Genomic DNA, 19,979 nt, shown 5'->3' with positions numbered 1-19,979 from the left:
AAAACGTGTTTTCAGATTTTTTTGAATAACTAAACTTGTGACTACAATCACGGCACAGTTAAAAATGTTGTAACACAAGCACCTCATTATTAACACGTAGACATGGCATCATCAAACGACTTGAATTGATACTCAAAAAACATAACGTACCTTTCGTAATTTCATTTATCTGTGACGTGACTACATCCAACTATGGAAGAGAAAAGAACAATACTTTTATTATACCAGGAAACTGCGCAAAACAAGTTTTTTCGCCCCAAAAGAACAGTACTGGACAACACGAAAAAAGCAAGCCAACAAACAAACAAAAAAAAAAACAAAGAAGGAAACAAAAACAAACCAACAGACAAACACCAAATAAGCCCCAACCATCTTGACACTAAATCCTTTGAGGTTAACTCTCCCCAAATAGAGCAGTTTTCAACTGAGCGTCGTAAAACCAAAAGCAAAATAGTTACTCGGGCCAATCACAAAGGACATAGACAATCCAGGGAACCAATCAAAACGCGAAGCAAATACAATTCATGTAGCCGGTAGGAAGCGCGGGAAAACGTGCGCAAGCGAAAGACGATTGGTTTTGGTTTTACTCCTGATTGGCTGACAAAGTGGCGCGAGATTTTTAGGCCAATCACTGAGCGTAGTAATGCAAAACCAAAGCAAACGCAATTTACTTTCGACACTCAAGTGAAAACCGCTCTTTAATACAGTGAAATACCGATTTCTCTAACCTCCAAGGAAAACAAAAATTGGTTCAAGAAATCAGGAGTTTCAGAAACATGGGCTAAAATTGCAGTGTTCGACTTAGTGAAGCAAATCTATGGGGGACGACGTATGGTTCGAGTTATCGGAAGGTTCGAAAAATCGGGATTCGAGTGTTGTCCGTGCAGTGAAAGTATACCGTAGAATTCCGGTTATAAGCCCCCCCCGGTTATAGGCCCATCATCCTGGAAACAAAAAAAAATACATCCGGTTATAAGCCCCCCGGATATAAGCCCCCCTCTACCAGATAACAGTACTGAATAGGGCTAAATGTTGCTTTAGTATGTGTTTTTAACTTACCGTAATGATTCGATTTAGCGCCCGGGGCGCTTATTTACTTTTTGCACCTCAAGAGAGGGCGCTTTATCGAGACAGGGAGCTTATTCGGGACAGGGCGCTAATTTAATTTTTCGAGAAATAACCAAATGTTCAAAAGAAAACTTTAATAAATATTAAGAAAACTAACAATAACAGAAACTGTAACAGCAGCAAATTGTTGCACAAGTTCAGCTACTTTTAAAAGAATTGTTCATTTTAGCAGTAATTATATACATGTACGGTATGGTAAATGTTCATGCGTTTATTTACTTAAGTAGATGACTTCACTAGGGGCCGTTATCCACAATAGGGGGCGTTTATTAGAATAGGGGCACTTATAAGAATGAGGGCGCTTGTTTGAATGGGGGCGCTTATTGGAATAGGGGCGCTTATTGACAAAAACACATTCGAAGGGGGGGCGCTTATTCGGAAGGGGGCGCTTATTGAAAGGAGGGCGCTTAATCGAATCATTACGGTAAAAACGTATTTCCATCAACACTCCCAAGGCTCGTTTTGAAACGTTTTTTTCATTCCGCTTATAAGCCCTCCCGGATATAAGCCCCTCCGCATATAAGCCCACCCAAAATCCCTTACGAAGTTGTATAAGCCCAGGGCTTATAACCGGAATTCTACGGTAGTCGTGAAAAAGACTGTTCTTGGAAACAGATGTTTGAACAACCTGAGCAGAACATTCAGTCATGAAGATGAGTATGGCTCAGGTCATCGAAACGATAGTCGAGACAACGCTCATCCGGACGGTAAAAAAACAACATTCTTTTTTACTTAAAATTGGTCACACCACACAAACTGTTATTACCTGCTTCTGTAGCTTGTGACATAAGGTGAAGAGCATAGTAACTTTATCTCTGTTCACATTCTTGTGGGGAAACACCTTAAATAATGAAATAACAGTGCATTGAAAAGTGTTCTTAATTTTCCAACTGCTTGTCGTACATTTTGTACATTATTCTTGGGTGAATTTTTGTTATTTAGATCTCTAAATATTTTCATGCGATGACCAAGTACTTGATTCTCATATAAAACTGCCACTTACCTTTCTGGACATACATCCCCTCCTGAAATCGAAGGAAATAACATTAAAAAAACACTTTCTAAAAGACTGACGTATGTGCATACAATGTACATGTACAGTCGAAGCTCTCGTAAGCGGACACCCTCCGGACGTGAAAAAAAATGTCCGTTACTGGAGCTGGTCGCTTACGAGAATGGTTCTCGTAAGCGGCCACTAGAGGTGTAGGGGATAGATGGCCGCTTACGGGAGCTTGTCCAGCTAACAATAACTGAACGGACGTGTATGACGACAAAACAAACACTGAAATATGGTCAGTACTGTAATTACTGTAAACTTTGTGACGAACGGCGATGTGAAGTTGGTTGATAAAAACAAGATACAGAGGTTAGAACAAGGATTTTCTTTGGGGTGTCCTCCTACGGGAGCTAAAAACAAAGATAAAGTCTAAGTCGTAATCTCTCAAAGTGTCCGCGGCCGCTTACGGGAATGTCCGCTTACGAGAATGTAAAAATACAGAGTTTGTATGGGAGTTAAGATAGGGTTTCAAACAAGGCGGTATGCACATTAACAGTATACAATGTACATGTATACTGTTACATGTATACAATGTACATGTATACTGTTAACCTCTCTCAGAGAAGTTAATGCTAAGATGAATTAGGAGTTTGATGCCTACAATGCATGGAGATAATCCGATGTCCAGCATATGCACAAACGTACAGACGGCAATAAAGCTCAAAAGAACAATAGTTGATTTACGCCGAGATCCCAGTTTTCCTGATCCAACTTTCCTACATTTACATAAAGCAAAACATTATTACTTGTGTTTTTGTACTCACCACCAAGCTTGAATTTTAATTGCCGCCTTTTCTTGTTCTTTGTGAAGTTGAATTTGATTCAATCTTTTCTGTTCCGTGATCTAATAGGAGGACACGAGCAAAAATAAAAAAAACGATTTTAAGGTACCATGACATTTTTGGTTGTAGGACCTCCCTGAAAAACCACCTTGGTGAGTGGAGCCTCCTAGTTAAATACAATTACTATTACCTACCTGATACCAAAGATATTTTATAGCTGTTTTTAACTGTTCTCTGCTCTTAACAGCATCCTCATGTTCTCTACAGGAAAGGCAAAGAAATATTATTCAATTGAATAACAATTTGTTTGAGTAACTACTTCTACGTTTAAAAGGAAGTTACAAATGTTTACCTCTCTAGTGTATTATATAAATTGTTTATCAGGGAAATTAGTCTTCGGACTCTTAATTCATTTCTGATGTTGACAACTTTGATGTCCCTTGTACGTGCACAGTATCCCTTCCTAGAAAAAAAATACATGTAACTTAAATTACCATAATCATGACAAATTAATTGTTGCAGGCAGGCAGGCAGGCAGGAGGGAAGGGAGGAAGGGAGGGAGGGAGGGAGGGAGGGAGGGAGGGACGAATGAAGGAAGGAAGGAAGGAAGGAAGGAAGGAAGGAAGGAAGGGAGGGAGGGAGGGAGGGAGGGAGGGAGGGAGGGAGGGAGGAAGGAAGGAAGGAAGGAAGGAAGGAAGGAAGGAAGGAAGGAAGGAAGGAAGGAAGGGAGGGAGGAAGGAAGGAAGGAAGGAAGGAAGGGAGGGAGGGAGGGAGGGAGGGAGGGAAGAGAGGGAGGGAGGAAGGAAGGAAGGAAGGAAGGAAGGAAGGAAGGAAGGAAGGAAGGAAGGAAGGAAGGAAGGAAGGAAGGAAGGGAGGGAGGGAGGAAGGAAGGGAGGGAGGGAGGAAGGAGGGAAGAGAGGGAGGGAGTGAGTGAGGGAGGAAGGAAGGAAGGAAGGAAGGGAGGGAGGGAGGGAGGGAGGGAGGAATGAAGGAAGGAAGGAAGGAAGGAAGGAAGGAAGGAAGGAAGGGAGGGAGGAATGAATGAAGGAAGGAAGGAAGGAAGGAAGGAAGGAAGGAAGGGAGGGAGGGAGGGAGGGAGGGAGGGAGGGAGGGAAGAGAGGGAGGGAATGAGGGAGGAAGGAAGGAAGGAAGGAAGGAAGGAAGGAAGGAAGGGAGGGAGGAAGGAAGGGAGGGAGGGAGGAAGGATGGAAGACAGGGAGGGAGTGAGTGAGGAAGGGAGGGAGGAAGGAAGGAAGGAAGGAAGGAAGGGAGGGAGGGAGGGAGGGAGGAAGGAAGGAAGGGAGTGAGGAAGGAAGGGAGGGAGGAAGCAAAAGAGAATCAGAGGAAGGGAGAGAGATTGAGAAAGTGAGGGAACAAGGCATACAATGTAAGTAGAACGAGGAAGGGCACTTGGAGGGAGGGAGGGAGTATTAAAGGAAGGAAGAGAGAAAGACAGGGTTCGTCCTCTTTTGAGCTTTCGAAATTCCATGACTTTCCATGACCTTTTCCATGACTTTTCAAAGTTTCCCATGACCTAATTTTAATCATATTTCTTGGCAATTTTCAAAAATTATCTTGATTTCGGGTACACTTTTACCCTTTTCTTCACAAAAAATAACCTGTCTGATTTGGTTTGTACAATCAATACCACTTTCCATGATTTTCCATGACCCAAACTTAAATTTTATGACTTCCCAGGCCTGGAAAATAAAATTCTAAAATTCCACGACTTTCCAGGTTTTCCATGACCCTGGAAAGAGAGTAAGGGAGTAAGAAAAATAATGAGGTTGAGAGAAACAGATGGAGGAAGGCAGAGGTGAAGGAATGAAATGAGGTAGGTGAGTCTAAAGAAAGGAGGTTCAAAATATTCAAATTGAAATCAATCAATAGTTTTTTTACCAAACTGCCTGGATGCAGGCTGCGGCATAATTCCTTCGTCGGTACTGACAGAAATCAAACTTTTTTCTCACTAAGTAACCACGAACATGAGCTTGAATAATGGTAGCTGCCAAACTAAACAGACGGATAGCTTCTTCTTCTGTCATTATAGCATCATCTTGAAGAATAGAAAAAAGATTGCGTTAATTATCAAGCACTTAAAAAGCTTTATCAGGAAAAGCTATCCATTGTTAAATCACTGAAGTATTGACAAAACTCTACATGTATATGTAGCTCCCATTAGGATAGAAAAAAGTTGTACAACTAGCAAATTTCCTTTCAGAGTTAATCAGAAAATAGATCAGAGTATCACATATCCAAGTACCATGTAATACGGCAAAGAATTGCTAAATAACAACCTCTTTTCAATGAGTAACCTCTCAATTTAGGCAATACACACTGCATATTAATTATTATTTTTGATAAGTGCACGTTACAGTATGCTCAAGATTACCATCCAATACACTGCATCTGTTAGTTTACATTGAATTTAAATTTATTAGAGGAGGTTTTACTATGTTCCCGGTTTGCAGTTGGGCACTTCAGGATTTGCCAAGGTTAATATTTAGAATAAGGTCCCTGTTTTTAATAAGCATGTTTCCTCTAGCTACTGAAATTTAATGTGCCCTTCAGGGGGGCCTAAATTGAATTTAAACGAAACGTACCTTATTGTTACATACTTTCGCGGGACTTAATTTCACGATTTTCTTTAAAGACCCACATGTAGTTTTGGCCAAATCATGAAAATTAAGTCTTGTGAAATATGCCTGTTCCATGTTCACGAAATTAAGTTCCCGCAAAAATTACAGTACAATAAGGCATCTAATTTAATTAAAACTTATAAATAGAAATTGAACTGACCAGATTCTGTTTGGTCCACATCTGATGAGGGAACTGGAATGTAGAAGCTCTCTGATTCCAGCAATTTGTTACAGTCTGCAATATCCAAAATATGCAATTCTGTTTACTATGAAATATCTTTTTCTCCTTCTAATACTTTTTTAAGTGAGAGCAGATACAACAATAAATATAAATGACATACTTACCGAGGTCATCACCAGTGTCTCCTTGGGTTGTCTGTAATAAAAAAGTGTTGTTAAAATTCACAATAAATACTGAATATTAAAATAATGGCACAAGTCAGTGCAGACAAGACTCATCTAAACCAACTATGCACTCAGTAGAATGCTAATAATAATATGTTTTGTGAAATTGTTACTAAATAAATAATGATCAAACAAGAGCCCTGTAATTTTTTGTAAAAATATTCATCCATGAAAAAACATTTCTGTTAATCATACCTGAGTGACAGGAGTAGTATCACTACAAATATGGTGTAAAATAGACACAAGCTGAACATGTTGTCCTAGGGAAGGATGGCCGATCCGATTGAATGCCTGATTCAGCAGTCTTGCAATCATTCTACATCAACAAACATAATTCAATAAATAAAAATGGATGGAAAGGATGGAGGGAGAACAAAGGAAGGAAGGAGGGTAGGAAGGAAGGAAGGAAGGAAGGAAGGAAGGAAGGAAGGAAGGAAGGAAGGAAGGAAGGAAGGAAGGAAGGAAGGAAGGAAGGAAGGAAGGAAGGAAGGAAGGAAGGAAGGAAGGAAGGAAGGAAGGAAGGAAGGAAGGAAGGAAGGAAGGAAGGGGAAGGGAGGAAGGAAGGGAGGGAGGAAGGGAGGAAGGAAGGAAGGAAGGAAGGAAGGAAGGAAGGGGAGGGAGGAAGGGAGGAAGGAAGGAAGGAAGGAAGGAAGGAAGGAAGGAAGGAAGGAAGGAAGGAAGGAAGGAAGGAAGGAAGGAAGGAAGGGGGAGAAAGGAAGGAAGGAAGGGAGAAAGGTAGGGAGGGATGGATGTCAACCGACTGGTGACCAATTGTCAGCCAACACGTTGACTGACATGTTGATGGAATCATTATTGATTAATCATTGTGTACCAAGTACAAAGTGACATACTTCACTACAGTTTCAACAAGCATACCTTTTCTTACAATGTACCTATTATTTTTGCCAGGGTAAATTCCGACAAGCGACATGGGCCAAAAAGGAGCAACAGCACATAAAATAAACTCACAACAAACAACAACCCTTTTGGGAAAACTTAAATTCAAACAACGACAAGCAGTTTCCTTCCATTTTACTACCAACAGCGACAAAAAAAATAAAGAAGATAAAAAAGCGACAAGGGACATTTTAAATTTAGACAAGTGACAAGGGATCCCCCCTGGCAGGGGCTCAAACTAACCTTTCTTGATTGTTGACCAATTGTCCATCCAGATTTTTGAGGTTACCACAGCAGTACACAAGATATGGTCTGTAGTTCACCTCACTGATGCAGAGTCAAGGACACATCTGCCTGCACACTTACACACATTAAGAGGCAGTCGCCATAATTCCGTTCTGCTAATTTTCGGATCAGTAACACAATTGCCTTCAAACTTTGCCTACGAGTCTATCTTAATTCAAAAGCAAATTAAATCACCTTAGTTTTTGCAAATATCGTAAAATAATTTTTTTATGAATTTTTTTCGATTGGACCGCGACTGGCCTATTTTTAGCAATGGCGACAAGTGAAAAATAGGAAAATTGTCGAGTTCACCGCTTCAAAATTATAAGATATTAGGAATTGTTTTACTTTTCCTGGATTAAATTGAACCTTTATTTATGCAAAGCACACAATTTCGGTTCGTTTAAAAGAAACTTACAATACGAAATAATTTTTTGTTTGCAGCCTACTTCGCCATAAACGCCAACAGCTCAAAAATGCACATTTTCAACTGGCCATTGCGCAAAAGTCCAACTACTTCCGCGTAATATTTGTATCCATACCAACTAAAAAGAAGTCAAAGAGCATAGAAATGTAAAAATATGTTGTGGTTTAAGCGAATTTTTAGCGCAGCCAGGCAGCAACTTTGCTGTTGTTGCGAGCATGTTTATTTACATTGACACAAGAAAGTCGCTCACGCGAAACGAATTTAGCATGAATAACACAATATTTCGCAAACGTCCTAGCTTAACAAAACTTTGAAATAACAGCTGACACAACAAAACATCATTTAATACCCGGAAATCTCACCAGCTAGTCAAAAATATATATACTGTCGCCTACCTGCAAGACAACCGCACAAGGTCAAGTCCGCCATGCAATTAGATTTCGCATTCCTTTCTAGTTTTCGTCGAGCATAGTATTCGCAGAAAGTTTCGAATTAAAACCATTGCCCATAAAACACTTTGCACAAACCATATGATTCCGATAATATGAACAAATGAAGGAAAGTAGCGGGCAGCACAACCGAAGAAATTAACCGAACACAAAACATCGGCTTGAACGCGAACGTTGATTGAAAGTTGTGTCACGCAATCTAATCTAACCACGTTATGTGTCAACTGAAGAAATCAATAATTGACTGTACAAAATTTTAAATATTGTTTCACACTGTCCGGAGCCTGATGTTGTGCTGTCTTCGTGTGTACCATTTTGGTGAGTTTAATTGAAGCCAAGCGTGCATTATTTACCTAGGTTGTTTTGATTTTCTGATTTCGACCACTTCCGGTATATCTTCCTATCTTGATGTTTCCATCTGTAAAATTTTTCGTTCGCTTTTCAAATACAAAAAACTCACTTTAGTAAAATGATATATAGTTTCTGTTAAGTTGTAAAAAAATTTGTAATCATTTTGGTGAGTTTATATTGAAGCTAAGCGTGAATGATTTACATAGAGTTTCTACGTAGGTTGTTTTGATTTTCTGTTTTCGACCACTTCCGGTATGTGTGTGTGCACGTGTGTGTGTTGGGGGGGGGGGGAAGGGGGGGGGGATTAGGTCGCTCGCGCATGAAGGGAAACTTCACTGTAGCTTGTAGTTGTTTAAGCTCCATTTACATCAGAAATGGTTAAAAATGTTTATTTGATATGTGTTGTGTTTACGGAGTGGCGCAAATTGTTCCTTAACAAGAAAATACTGAAACTGAGTGTTCTGTATAATGTCTCTTTTTTACGCGAAGGCGTGCGAGTACAGAGGCCAATAAAACAAAATCTCTGTCACGTTTATATGAATGTAATGTGAACTAGGTTTACCAACCTGATCCAATCGGGACAACCACTCTATGGAGTTTCATAATCTCCTTTGCCATCCGAGCATTTATTTATTACAATTTTATGGCTAAGGCTAAGGCTAAGAAAAACAAGGCCAAAGGATGAACTACAAAAGAGTCAAGGACCCCATATTAAAGCAGATCACCTAAGATACTAAGATAAAAATACAAAAAAGAAAGTGAAATTATAATAGTAATAAATAAGTAAACAAGAAAAATATTTAAAAATTTTGCTGATCCATTTATAACATCTCTGCTTTTGATGGCTTTCTTACAACCGCGGTGGGTTGGATACTGGAATGGCCTGCGCTGTTTCCAGTATTCCCCAAGTTAATGACGATGCTTAGGACATATAAACATTTTACTTGCCTTTGATGGAGGCAATTCAAAAACACCGGCTCTGGCCAAAATAAGTTCGTGTTCCGTCAAATTTCCCGCGACAAACACAATACCATACTGACAATACATTACTTTATTTAAAGTGTGAAACATGCTTAGCTTAGAATAGCTAGTTTACAGATGTTCCACTAAAATAAGAGATAAAAGAAAACTAAAATAGAATCTATAAGAATGGCACGAAGTTAAGTGGTTAACTACCAGGCCCGTAGGCTGGGGGGGGGGGTTCGGACGACCCCCTCCCCCCCCCCATTGAAAAGGTCCGGTCTGCGGAATGATACAGCATATTGTCCGCTTAAAAGAATTTTCACTGACGTTATTTGTATTCAGGAGTGAATTTATTTTCAACAAAAATAACATAATAAACTAGTAAACCTTTCACCTGTATTCCCCTCTTTTCCAGTTTTCAGACTAGAACCAAAGGCAGATCGTATCACAACTGCATCTCATATTGATTCCACTGATTTGAATATATATTGCAGCCCGTTTAACAAATTTCAACAAGTTCTGAGAATTCGGAAGGGTAGGCTTAAGCAAAACGCTTAAAATTTATTTCTCTTATGCAAAAGTCTCATTTTTAAAGCCATCGACATCTGCATGCTGTAGCAACTGAATGCGAGCATCGATGGGGAAAGTCGCTTGTCTAACCTTGCTCTTCTATGCATCCACTATGATACCCCTGTGCACCTTGACGCGAGAGTAGGCTGTGGAGCTCACTTACACCCCGTAGACAATAAACTCTGATGCGTAACGGTGGTAATGGCTTGGCCAGCATATAGGCTAGTACTCTAGGGCATACAAATTTTTCAGCATCGTATTTTTTCAGTTCAGGCTGGAGCTTTTTTCAAGTTAAAATGAAAGGCAATATTTACTGGCAACGGATCACATATCTCTACCCTTTCGCGATGAGATCAAGGCTCATCGCGCAAGTGAAAACTGGCTCCGGACCAATGCAAACACCATCCTCGTACCCAGGGTCTTCGTTCCCTTTGACCCGCGGTCAGGAAACGAGCTCGTTTCTTCAAGCCTGCGCAGAAGGGACGAAGACTCGAGGTACGAGAATGATGCAAACACGTAAGTAGTATAGAGGGTAGGCCACAAATACCACCACGAATTAGACGCTTTTATCGCAGCTGGAGTGCGTTTTTTGGCAAGTGTTAATGAGTCACGGTAAATTCCCCGACTTTGTTTACCCACGCGGAAAAAAACAAAATTTGCATACCATGTTCAGGCAAGCCCTTGACATGTTCAAACAAGCCCGTGACTGTCACGCTCTTAACGTAATTCGACAAATACCACACTGAATTAGACGGCAAGGGGTCATAATTGATATCACGTGCATTAAATCAAAAGAACAATAGTTGTGCACGTGTAAAACAATAGATTTTTCAATCCAGAGTGCTTAGAACTCAGATTTTAAGCACACAGGAATGAAAACAACTTACAAAAGTCTAAAAATATCATTCGGGTAAACCCCGACACCCACGCACAAATTTGCATGCCGCTCGCGGCTTCATGTCAATTGAACATTTGTGCTTTTTAGTTACATGGCTTTCAGCAAGACCTTGTTGACCGCGAACAAAGCAAGTCAATTTGACAAGTTTGTTGAGCAACAAATTGAGCGAATGCCTCAAATGTCGGGCCCACTTCGTGGAGTTGTCCGTAATATACTGGATGAACCGATCCCTCTTGAAGTGCAAAAGCGTTTGCTAAAACCGTTGCTTGCACAAAAGTATCACCCAAAACCCCCTCAGCGACTTCGTCACAAAGAAAAGAAGGAGCAAAAAAGGAAGAACATTCAAAATGAATTTGATCCTTTTGTACCACACGAAAATTGGGTGGAAACAAATTATCAGAATGAGATTTTAAACCTTTTTGATGACGCGGAAGACGAGGGGGAGGAAAATAGTGGCCGGCGTTTTATTCGATGGCGCTTCATTAGAGGTCTGGAAAAAGACCTTACACCAAACTTTATGGAAAAAATTCGAGAAAAGGTAAACACAGCGTTTTATATCAGGCATACTTACTCGTATCGGTTGCGCAACATTGATGATGATACGGTCATTGTTTACTACATTAACAAAGGCTCACCTTGGATTAATAAGCTTTCTGCAGCGGAAAAATGGTTGACCGAACAGGAGACAAAACGCCTGGCCGCTGACAATATTAAAAGACCTTCTACAAAGTGGAAGTTTGAAAGCTTTTTTAATGTTGATGTAAAGGTTGTGCTTGACCGTCAACCGCTGTTAGGCACTGGCCCCTTACCAGACTGGCTGCGCAACCTTGCTCATGGCCGGTCGATGGTGGCGCTAGATACCTATCAAGATAATTTGTGTCTATGGCGTTGTATTGCTGTGCACCGAGGAGCGCGTATTGATCGAAGCACAGCAGCAGCCCGAGGTCTCGCAAAGAGTTTTTTCAAACTCGAAACTGTGCCGACTGACTGTCCAAAAACATCTCTTGATGAATTAGATAAAGTTGAAAGGCATCTGAATCAGGGTGCCGCTTTTTCTGATTGGCTCGGCATCCGAGTTTATGAGCCTGTGAGGGTAAAAGATGAGGAAGTCGTATGGCACCTAAAAAGAAACCCTCCAGCTGTGCTGAAGAACATTCTGACAATCGGCACTTTCGAAGGGCACGCGTTTGTCATTAAGGATATTAAAAGGTTAGCCAAGACGTATGCATGCGCCCATTGCAACGCGAGATTTACACAAGCTTGCAGCCTTAAACGCCATTATCAAACTTGCAGCCAAGGAAAAACAATAATTGATTGCCCGGGCAAAAAGGTTGAAGAACCGCAGACAAGCTTTGAGAAGGCTTTCTATCCAAACCATCAAGCTTCCAAAGAATCGCTTCGGTGGCTTGACCAAGAAGCCAAGCGGCGGAAAATTCACATTCACCACGCAATGTGCGGACATGGTGGCGAGCGTTGGGTTGAGCGCGCACCTGTCGACGGGTACGACCCTATTTCCAAAACTGTATTTCAATACCACGGCTGCCACTGGCACGGGTGTCGAAAATGTTACCCGCAAGATCGTAACAAAATCATTGACCGCAACGACCAAACACGCGAAGACAGGTTCAAAGCCACAATGAAACGTACAAGATTGCTACGAAGGGCCGGCTACCGCGTGATCGAGGCTTGGGCGTGCGAAGTAAGGAAAATCGTTGTTGATACACCGCGGGCGCAAACAAAAAGCTACCCGCACGCGATTTTGTACGATTTCGAGGCGTATGGCGACAATAATCAGAGAAAGGAACCAACGCCAACACTCACGATCGAAAACGCACACGTGCCAATCTCGGTAAGCATCGGTGACACCCTTGAAAGAGAGCCCACCCACATCTGTGAAAGAGACCCCGCGGAGCTGGTCCGCAAGTTTATGGAAGAGCTGGAGAGACGCGGAAAAAACATCCGGGCTCAAGTAAGAGCGAAATTCATGCCAAAAGACGTTGGCCTGCTTCCAAAAGCGCAGCGACAAAAAATTGAGGAATGGTGCAACCAGGTTCCTGTAGTTGGGTTCAACTCTGGCAGTTACGATCTGAATCTGATCAAAAATAACTTTGCAGACCGCCTTGCTGACACAACGGGCAAAGTCAGAGTGGCAAAAAACTGTAACAAAATCATGTTCTTGCTCACTCAGGGCTTCCGTTTCCTTGACATTATCAACTACCTTGGGCCAGGAACAAGCTATGAAAAGTGGGTTAAGGCATACGGATGTGAGGCTACGAAATCGTGGTTTCCTTATGAGTGGTTTGACTCCCCCGAGAAGCTTGACTACCCAGGGTTGCCAGATTATCTTGCTTGGTATTCAAAGTTGAAAAACTCTTTTGTGCTAAAACTTTCAGAATGGAAAGCTTGTAAAAAACTGTTTCGAGAAAAGGGAATGCGAACTTTTGCAGATTGGCTTCGCTATTACAATAACCTTGATGTGGCTCCCGGCCTAGAAGCTCGAAAAAATGAAAGCTTTTTACACTGAAAAGGGTGTTGACATCCTAAAAGACGCCGTCAGCATTCCAGGCGTGAGTTTGCATTACTTGCTTCGTGGGTCGGTTGAGAGGGGAGCAGAAATGTACAGCCCGAGCAAACAAGCGTATTATATGCTGAAAGGGGCTGTTGTTGGAGGACCGAGCATAGTATTCACAAGGTACCACGAAGTTGACGTCACAAAGATAAGAGACCACCAGTTCGAAAAAGCAAAATTGTGCAAAAACATCGTTGGCTACGACGCAAATGCCCTCTATTTGTCAACAATGTTAGAAGACATGCCATGCGGAAAAGAACAACTTCGGTACTATACAGGAATGGAAACCTTTGCTGCCTATGCCCTTATGCAAAACTTGAAAGGAGAAAACCCTTCTCATATACCCAAATGGTTTGGATTTGCGGAAGTTGACATAGAAATTCCAAAAAATTTGTGGAAAAAGTTTGAAGAGATGCCGCCATTCTTTTACAACAAAGAGGTGCCAGCCGAAGCCGTTCCACAACACATGTATGAATACTTGAAAAAAACAAAAAGAAATCGTGGAGATGGTAAAAAGCTCGTTGGGGCCCTATCAGCCAAAAAAATTCTTTTGTATGCTCCACTGCTGCGCTGGTATGTGGAACACGGGGCAGAGATAACGGCGGTTTACCGAACGATTGACTATCAACCGAAAAAGATCTTCGCCTGGTTTGTAGAACAAGTGACAGAGGCGCGGAGAACAGGTGATGTTGATAAGAGCAAGGCCTTGCTGGCTGACGTGTTTAAGCTGTTTGGAAACACTCCATACGGGAAGCTGATCGAGGCACTAGAACGGCAAATGAATGTGATATACACCAAAGATGAGAAAGTGGTTGACAGAGCCCTGCGAAGTGCGTATTTTAGTGACTTAGATGAAATCGGGCAAGCGTACGAGTTGGAAAGCCGCAAGCCAAGAATAACAATCAGCAGGCCTTTTCAAGTTGGGATCGCTGTTTACCAGTTGGCAAAGCTGCGCATTTTGGAATTTTACTACGACTTTTTGGATAAGTATGTTGATAGAAAGGACTTTGAGCTAATTCAGATGGACACAGACAGTTGTTACATGGCCATTTCTGCTTCGAAGCTCGTGGACATCGTTAAACCTGAGCTAACACAAGAATTTGAGGCCCAAAAAAAACAATGGCTGGCTTGGGATAAGTGGAGCGGCCGCACACCAGGGCTCTTTAAGCTAGAGTGTACGGGCAGCCGGATGATTGCGCTCTGCTCAAAGTGTTATTTTATTGAGGAACCAGAAGATGAAAAAAAGAAGTTCAGCACTAAGGGGATGTCCAAGACGCAAAACGAAATAAGATGGCAAGGATTTAAGGCCGCTCTGAATGGTCATAAGGACATGGCAACAAACAGAGGCTTCCGTATGAAGGAAGGAAAAATGGTAACTTACGAGCAGGAAAAACTGGGTTTGAGCGCCTATTACGACAAACGTTGGGTGCTTGAAGATGGAATACATACCGAACCGATTGAATATCACGTTTAGCTGGCATTGACTGGTGGAAGGGCGGTATCAGGAGGTACTACGAGCAGCTCCTCGCGCACAAAGCCACGCTTAGGGCCGTCTTGCAAGTAATACAAAACAGGTTCGTTCGGTTTCATTACAGCTCTTTCAAGCGAAAAGACTTTTAAAGACCAGATTGGATCGGTGGCACGTTTTACGCCACCTTCTAACTCACCCGGCTGGTACAAATATCTAACATTCACGGAGGAGGGGAGCTTTTTTTCGCTTTTACCAACAGGCCTCAAATAAGGAGTCGACGGCTTGGCGGCAACGGCTTTTAATTTAATAGCTTCTGAGGGTTTTTTGCCCGTCAGCCGTGTAACTTCGTTGTTCAGAGCGGCAATTACTTCGGGTAGCCTTTTAACCCACGCTGTCGACCGCTGGCCAGATGGCAGGGTCAACTCGACACTGTACTGATAACCAAACAGGCGCTCTGCCAGTGTGCGGTTGAAACGTTCAACAATGGCCTGATCTCTGTGAATGTTAACACGCCCGTGTCGAATAGCTGTTTTTTGATTTTCCATTTCTTTGGTAACAGCGCCCATAAATTCGCGCCCGGGGTCAACTTGCAGCATTTGTGGCCATTTCAGTGCACTACGCCTGTAAATTGCCCGAAAACCTTTTGCAACCTCAGTTGAATCTTTTGAGGTCAAAGGCTCGGCCTCTTTGTAACGGCTGGCAACGTCAACAACAGTCAACGCGTATTTGTAAACTTTTCGCCCTCGCGGCAATCTGTCATGAGGAAGAAAAAGAAGGTCCGCCTGGTGGACCGCGTTGGGAGAAGATACATCAAACTTTGGACGAGGAACGTATCGTGGTGCGGGAAGGTAGATTTGCCAAGAAGCTTGTTTTCCGAGCCACCTTTTTGCAGTATCTTCGGAAACCTTTGCGGCTTGGGCTAATTTTTTTATTGCAGAAATTCCTTTCCAGTATCCTTGAGGGCTGTAGTAACGTGCCTCCAATTTATTATTTTCCATTTGAACTTAAAAGACTTAATATAACATGGAAGAAAAAAAAAAATTCGTTGATTGCACTTGTACCCTTGCAGGCTTTAGTGATAATATGACTACGATTTATTATAACTTTGTCAAATCTTTAAGCCTCAAGTGGCTAAAAGACAAAAAACCATTTGTTGATGACCCTTATGGTGTGCTTTACGGGGCAAAACCATTGACAAAAAAAGATATCCAAAATTTCTGTTTGGTTCTTGTTGCGAAAAAGAAAACTTTTGAACCAATCGTTTTTCAAGAACCCCACGGTTTCGAATACCTGGAAGAGACAGAAAAAAGGTCGGTTGCGCCGACAGCGAACTTGTCATATTTGAAAACAGTTTTAACAAAAAACGGTATTGTTTGGCAAGATTTTGATCCATCAAGGCTGCGATTTTTGGCAAACGTGGTGAAAGACTGCCAAAAAAAAAACATATTAACTACACATGTTTTTTGTATTTTTATTTTAAAAAGCTACCAGATTCTTGGCCAAAAAAAGAAGAAATGATCAAAAAGCTGGAGGAAAATTTGACGAAAAATGAAAAAACGAAAAAAACTGCCGAAAAACATTTTCAAGATTGGTGGGAGCGAGCGCTGTCAGTGTGATTTGAGTAACGCAGTTTTGTTTTTTTCGAAGAGAAGGCACTGTACTTTTTGACGATTTCTTGGTATTCGTCGTCAGAAATTTGTCCGTCTTCAAGGGCCGCAGAAGTGAGAGAGTTGATTGCAAACAGAGTTTCTTCCGCAAGTGAAAGTATTTTTTTGTGTTTTTTTGCTTTTTGCAAGAAAAACTTGACAGTGACGCCCAAAGAAGTTGAAGTGAGAGAAAAAACTGTTGCTATTCCAATCAAAGGCCCGCCAACGACAATGCCGACAGCGGAAAGCGAAGCTGCGAGACCTGAGCCGGTAAGAATCGTCGCGGCACCGCCCGTTAAAGCGCAAGCTGTTTGACAGCGAGTATGCCAGCGCTTGAATTTGGCGGAAGTCTTTTCGTAGTGGGCCTGCTGATTTTCCAAGGTCAGTTTCATTGCCTTGATTTCGGCTCGTCTGTATTGGGTAGCGGGGGCCATTATACTTGAAGACAAAAAAATTTTTTTTTTGATTTAATCACAATAATGATTAACCCATTTTCCTGTTTTTTTGTTATAAACTGTGGCTGAGCAAGAAGGGTCTTGGTTTTCTGAAGGGTGAGTCCAAAACTTTTTGCTGAAAAACCCCGTTTTGGTGTTGAAAGCGCCCTTTGCTATGTCTCCTGACCAATATTTTTCAAGAAGCTTTTTATCTCCACCGAGAGCTCCTGTTAACAACATGCCGAGATCTTGAGCCTGCTTAAAACCAGGAATTTTCTCACCGACCTTTTTGTTGATCGTTTCACCGACACCCAAGCCGACCTTCTGCTTTGACGCGATAGTGTTTCTTGCCAAAGTGTGCCCCCACTGGCGCTTGTTTTTGGGAATTGCATCAAGCGCCTTCACCATTTTTCTGTCTGCAGCATGTTTGCAACCTTTCACGTCTTTTTTTCCTTCGCACACGGAATAATCAACGTCGTGTTGCATCGCGACTGCGTCTGTCGCCCCGGTAGGCTTCTGCATGATTTTCAATATCTTTCCGGTCTTCGGATCGTATGTAAGCTGCTTTTCAAGAGGATTGTAGGGACCAGTGTAGTTGTGACCTGGTAGAGTCCAACCTTTTTTTGGTTTTGGTAGCTTGCCGATGGCTTTGTGAATGTCAACGCCTGCCCCCGTTTTGTTTGAAACGAATCTTGTTTTCGTTATTCCGCAACTGGCGCATTTCACTTTTAACATTTTTCGGCCATTTTTTGTCATCTCGATTTTTTCGCTTCCCTCCACATTGGGAGTGAACTGTCTTTCTTTTACGCAATAGACTTTCATTTATATACCTGTAGAAAAAATTTCTGTTTTTTGCTTGGCTTTCCAAGCGCCTTTAGGAGTCCAAAAACCTTTTACCGGGTCATAACGAACAACCTTTTTTATGCCGCAACTGATGCATTTTGCTTCAAGAATTTTTTGACCTTCGATGTTTATCGCAGTTCTTTTGGTATAAGGCTCGTTGTAAGTGCAACGCCTTTCTTTCACGCAGTAAACTTTTTGAATTTCCATTTATTTTTTTTTGTCTTTTTTTGTTTAATTTATGTTCTTCGAAAATATTTGACATTGTCGCTCACTCCTTTGAATGCTTGCCCCGCAAGTTTCGCAGCTGCCGTTGCAAACGAGGGAGAGGGGCCAGACAAAAACATGCTTGCTCCCTCGGCGATTTTGTCAACCAAGCGTGTCTTGTGCCTTGCTAAAGCGCCTCCTTGGCTCTGGCTTTTCGAAAGGAACCTTGTTTTTGTGATGCCGCAGCTTTCGCACTTGGCTTTCAACATTTTTCGGGCATTTTTGGTTATTACCACTTTTTCACTGCCGGGCACGTTGGGAGTAAACTTTCTTTCTTTAACGCAATACACCTTCATTTTATACTTGATGCAAAAAATACTTTTTGACCACAGCTTCGTTTTTCAACAAATCGCCAGAAAACATTTCAAGAATTTTCTTAAACGACCGCCCTTTGTTTCGTTCGTTCAAAAAAAGCAAACAGTAGTAACCGCACCGCACGCTTTTTTCCCACTGAATCTGGTTGTCGTTTCGCAAAAAGCTCTTTTTTCCTTCAAGAACAAGCTCATTTTCCCATTCTGCGGGTGGGGGCAAACCGAAAGAGTCGAAGTACTCATAGCTTTCTTTTTCTCTTTTTCGAAAGCAACAAACCCAATGAGTACCAAGGCCGCCCAAGTCGTCCATGTTGATTATGCAGGGAGAGTGATTTTTTGGCAAAAATTCGTTTCTTGAAAAAACACCTTTTATCGGGATTTTGAGTTGATCACACCACGCAAACAGGTCAAAATCAGTTAAAGGAACGTCCTTAAAATTCATTTTTTTTCTCCCCAAGTTCCAATGAATGGAGGCGGCCGCCGCATCACGTGTGCAGGCATAACTCTCATACCATTGCCACCTTTTGGCGGTTTTACCTGCATCCCTTTTCCGAGAACTGCGGCCTTAACAATTTTGAGTGAGTTCTTGATCTGCGTTTTGCTCATTTTCAGATCAACTCCCCTTTTGTCGCTGACGGCTTGCTTGATTTTTTTGATTTGACTGGCGGTCAAATGCAAAGTGCTTCCGACTCCTCCGGAAATGTCTTCGTACTTTAGTCTCAGTGTAATTGCTGTTTTGTTTGAAAACGCCTTGGCAAGGCTTTCTTTTTGTCCCTCAGAAAGCACGACCTTACGCGGGTAGTAAGAAGTCATCTTGTATATATTTTGTGAAAAAATTTAGACCGCAACCAGTTCGTTACCCACCGCCCTCAAAACCATTTCGGTTTCATACAAAATAGCTGCGTAAACTATGTAATCCTCATCTGCCGCTTCGTTAAGTCGGTAGTGAAAAACCATCTGCTTTGGGTCATTTGTCAAGTTGTCTTTGTTTTCTCGAAGGTCGAAGTAAAGAAAAGGGTAAAGTGTTTCGAAGTTGCTTGTATGCAGCTGAACTCCTGTATTGTAATCATTTTTTCGGTAACGGTAATTCATCGCGTCGTTGAGGATTCGCAGCTTAAAATTTTCGTCGTACTCCAGCTCAGGATAATACTGAGAAGAACCGTACTGCAGCCTGCAAGTGGCGAGCTTTGCTGAGTTGTCACCATCAATATTGAAAGTGTCAAAAAAGTATGGGTTCTCGGAAAGAGTGTTTACTTTTGCGGATCGCTGAATGAAGATGAAGACGTGCTTTGCGTCTTTGATTCCGGGATTTATTTGCCAAGCACCAAAAGCATCACGCCGGCGGCTGCTAGGCTGCATCATTTCATTCATGTAAGTCCACTTTCTTGGTTTTAAAAAGTCTTCGTTCACAAGCACTTGCCCTTTGCTCGTGAACCTTAGCATCGGAACCCAAAGCTCAAAGTTTTTCACAACAATTCGCCTTGCTGTAGCGCCTTCCTGCCAAATCAATTCTGTGTCAAACTGCAAGGTTATTTCAAACTCAAGCTGCATTGGCGGTAAAAGCTTGTCACTGAGCCCTTCAAAAAAAGA

At 41.9% G+C, this 19,979-nt stretch overlaps 1 pseudogene across 1 annotated transcript in view; it reads right to left on the bottom strand.

Moving 5' to 3' along the window:
* The window catches only part of LOC144636751 (uncharacterized), a 38,007-nt pseudogene that overhangs the window by 3,001 nt on the left and 15,027 nt on the right, over positions 1 to 19,979 (bottom strand). Inside the window, exons 10-20 of the transcript XR_013567615.1 lie at positions 7,152 to 7,235; positions 6,207 to 6,327; positions 5,952 to 5,982; positions 5,767 to 5,841; positions 4,867 to 5,023; positions 3,320 to 3,430; positions 3,162 to 3,228; positions 2,950 to 3,029; positions 2,132 to 2,153; positions 1,895 to 1,969; positions 151 to 190 (exon numbers count right to left, since the gene is read on the bottom strand). The product of XR_013567615.1 is annotated as an uncharacterized LOC144636751 (transcript). The remainder of the gene's footprint in view (positions 1 to 150; positions 191 to 1,894; positions 1,970 to 2,131; positions 2,154 to 2,949; positions 3,030 to 3,161; positions 3,229 to 3,319; positions 3,431 to 4,866; positions 5,024 to 5,766; positions 5,842 to 5,951; positions 5,983 to 6,206; positions 6,328 to 7,151; positions 7,236 to 19,979) is intronic.

The sequence above is a fragment of the Oculina patagonica genome, chromosome 13 (genome assembly GCF_052425735.1).
Source record: "Oculina patagonica isolate OP01 chromosome 13, crgOcupat, whole genome shotgun sequence".
Lineage (NCBI taxonomy): Eukaryota > Metazoa > Cnidaria > Anthozoa > Scleractinia > Oculinidae > Oculina > Oculina patagonica.
Note: the sequence above shows the minus strand (reverse complement) of the source record. Positions and strands in the feature narration are given on the sequence as shown.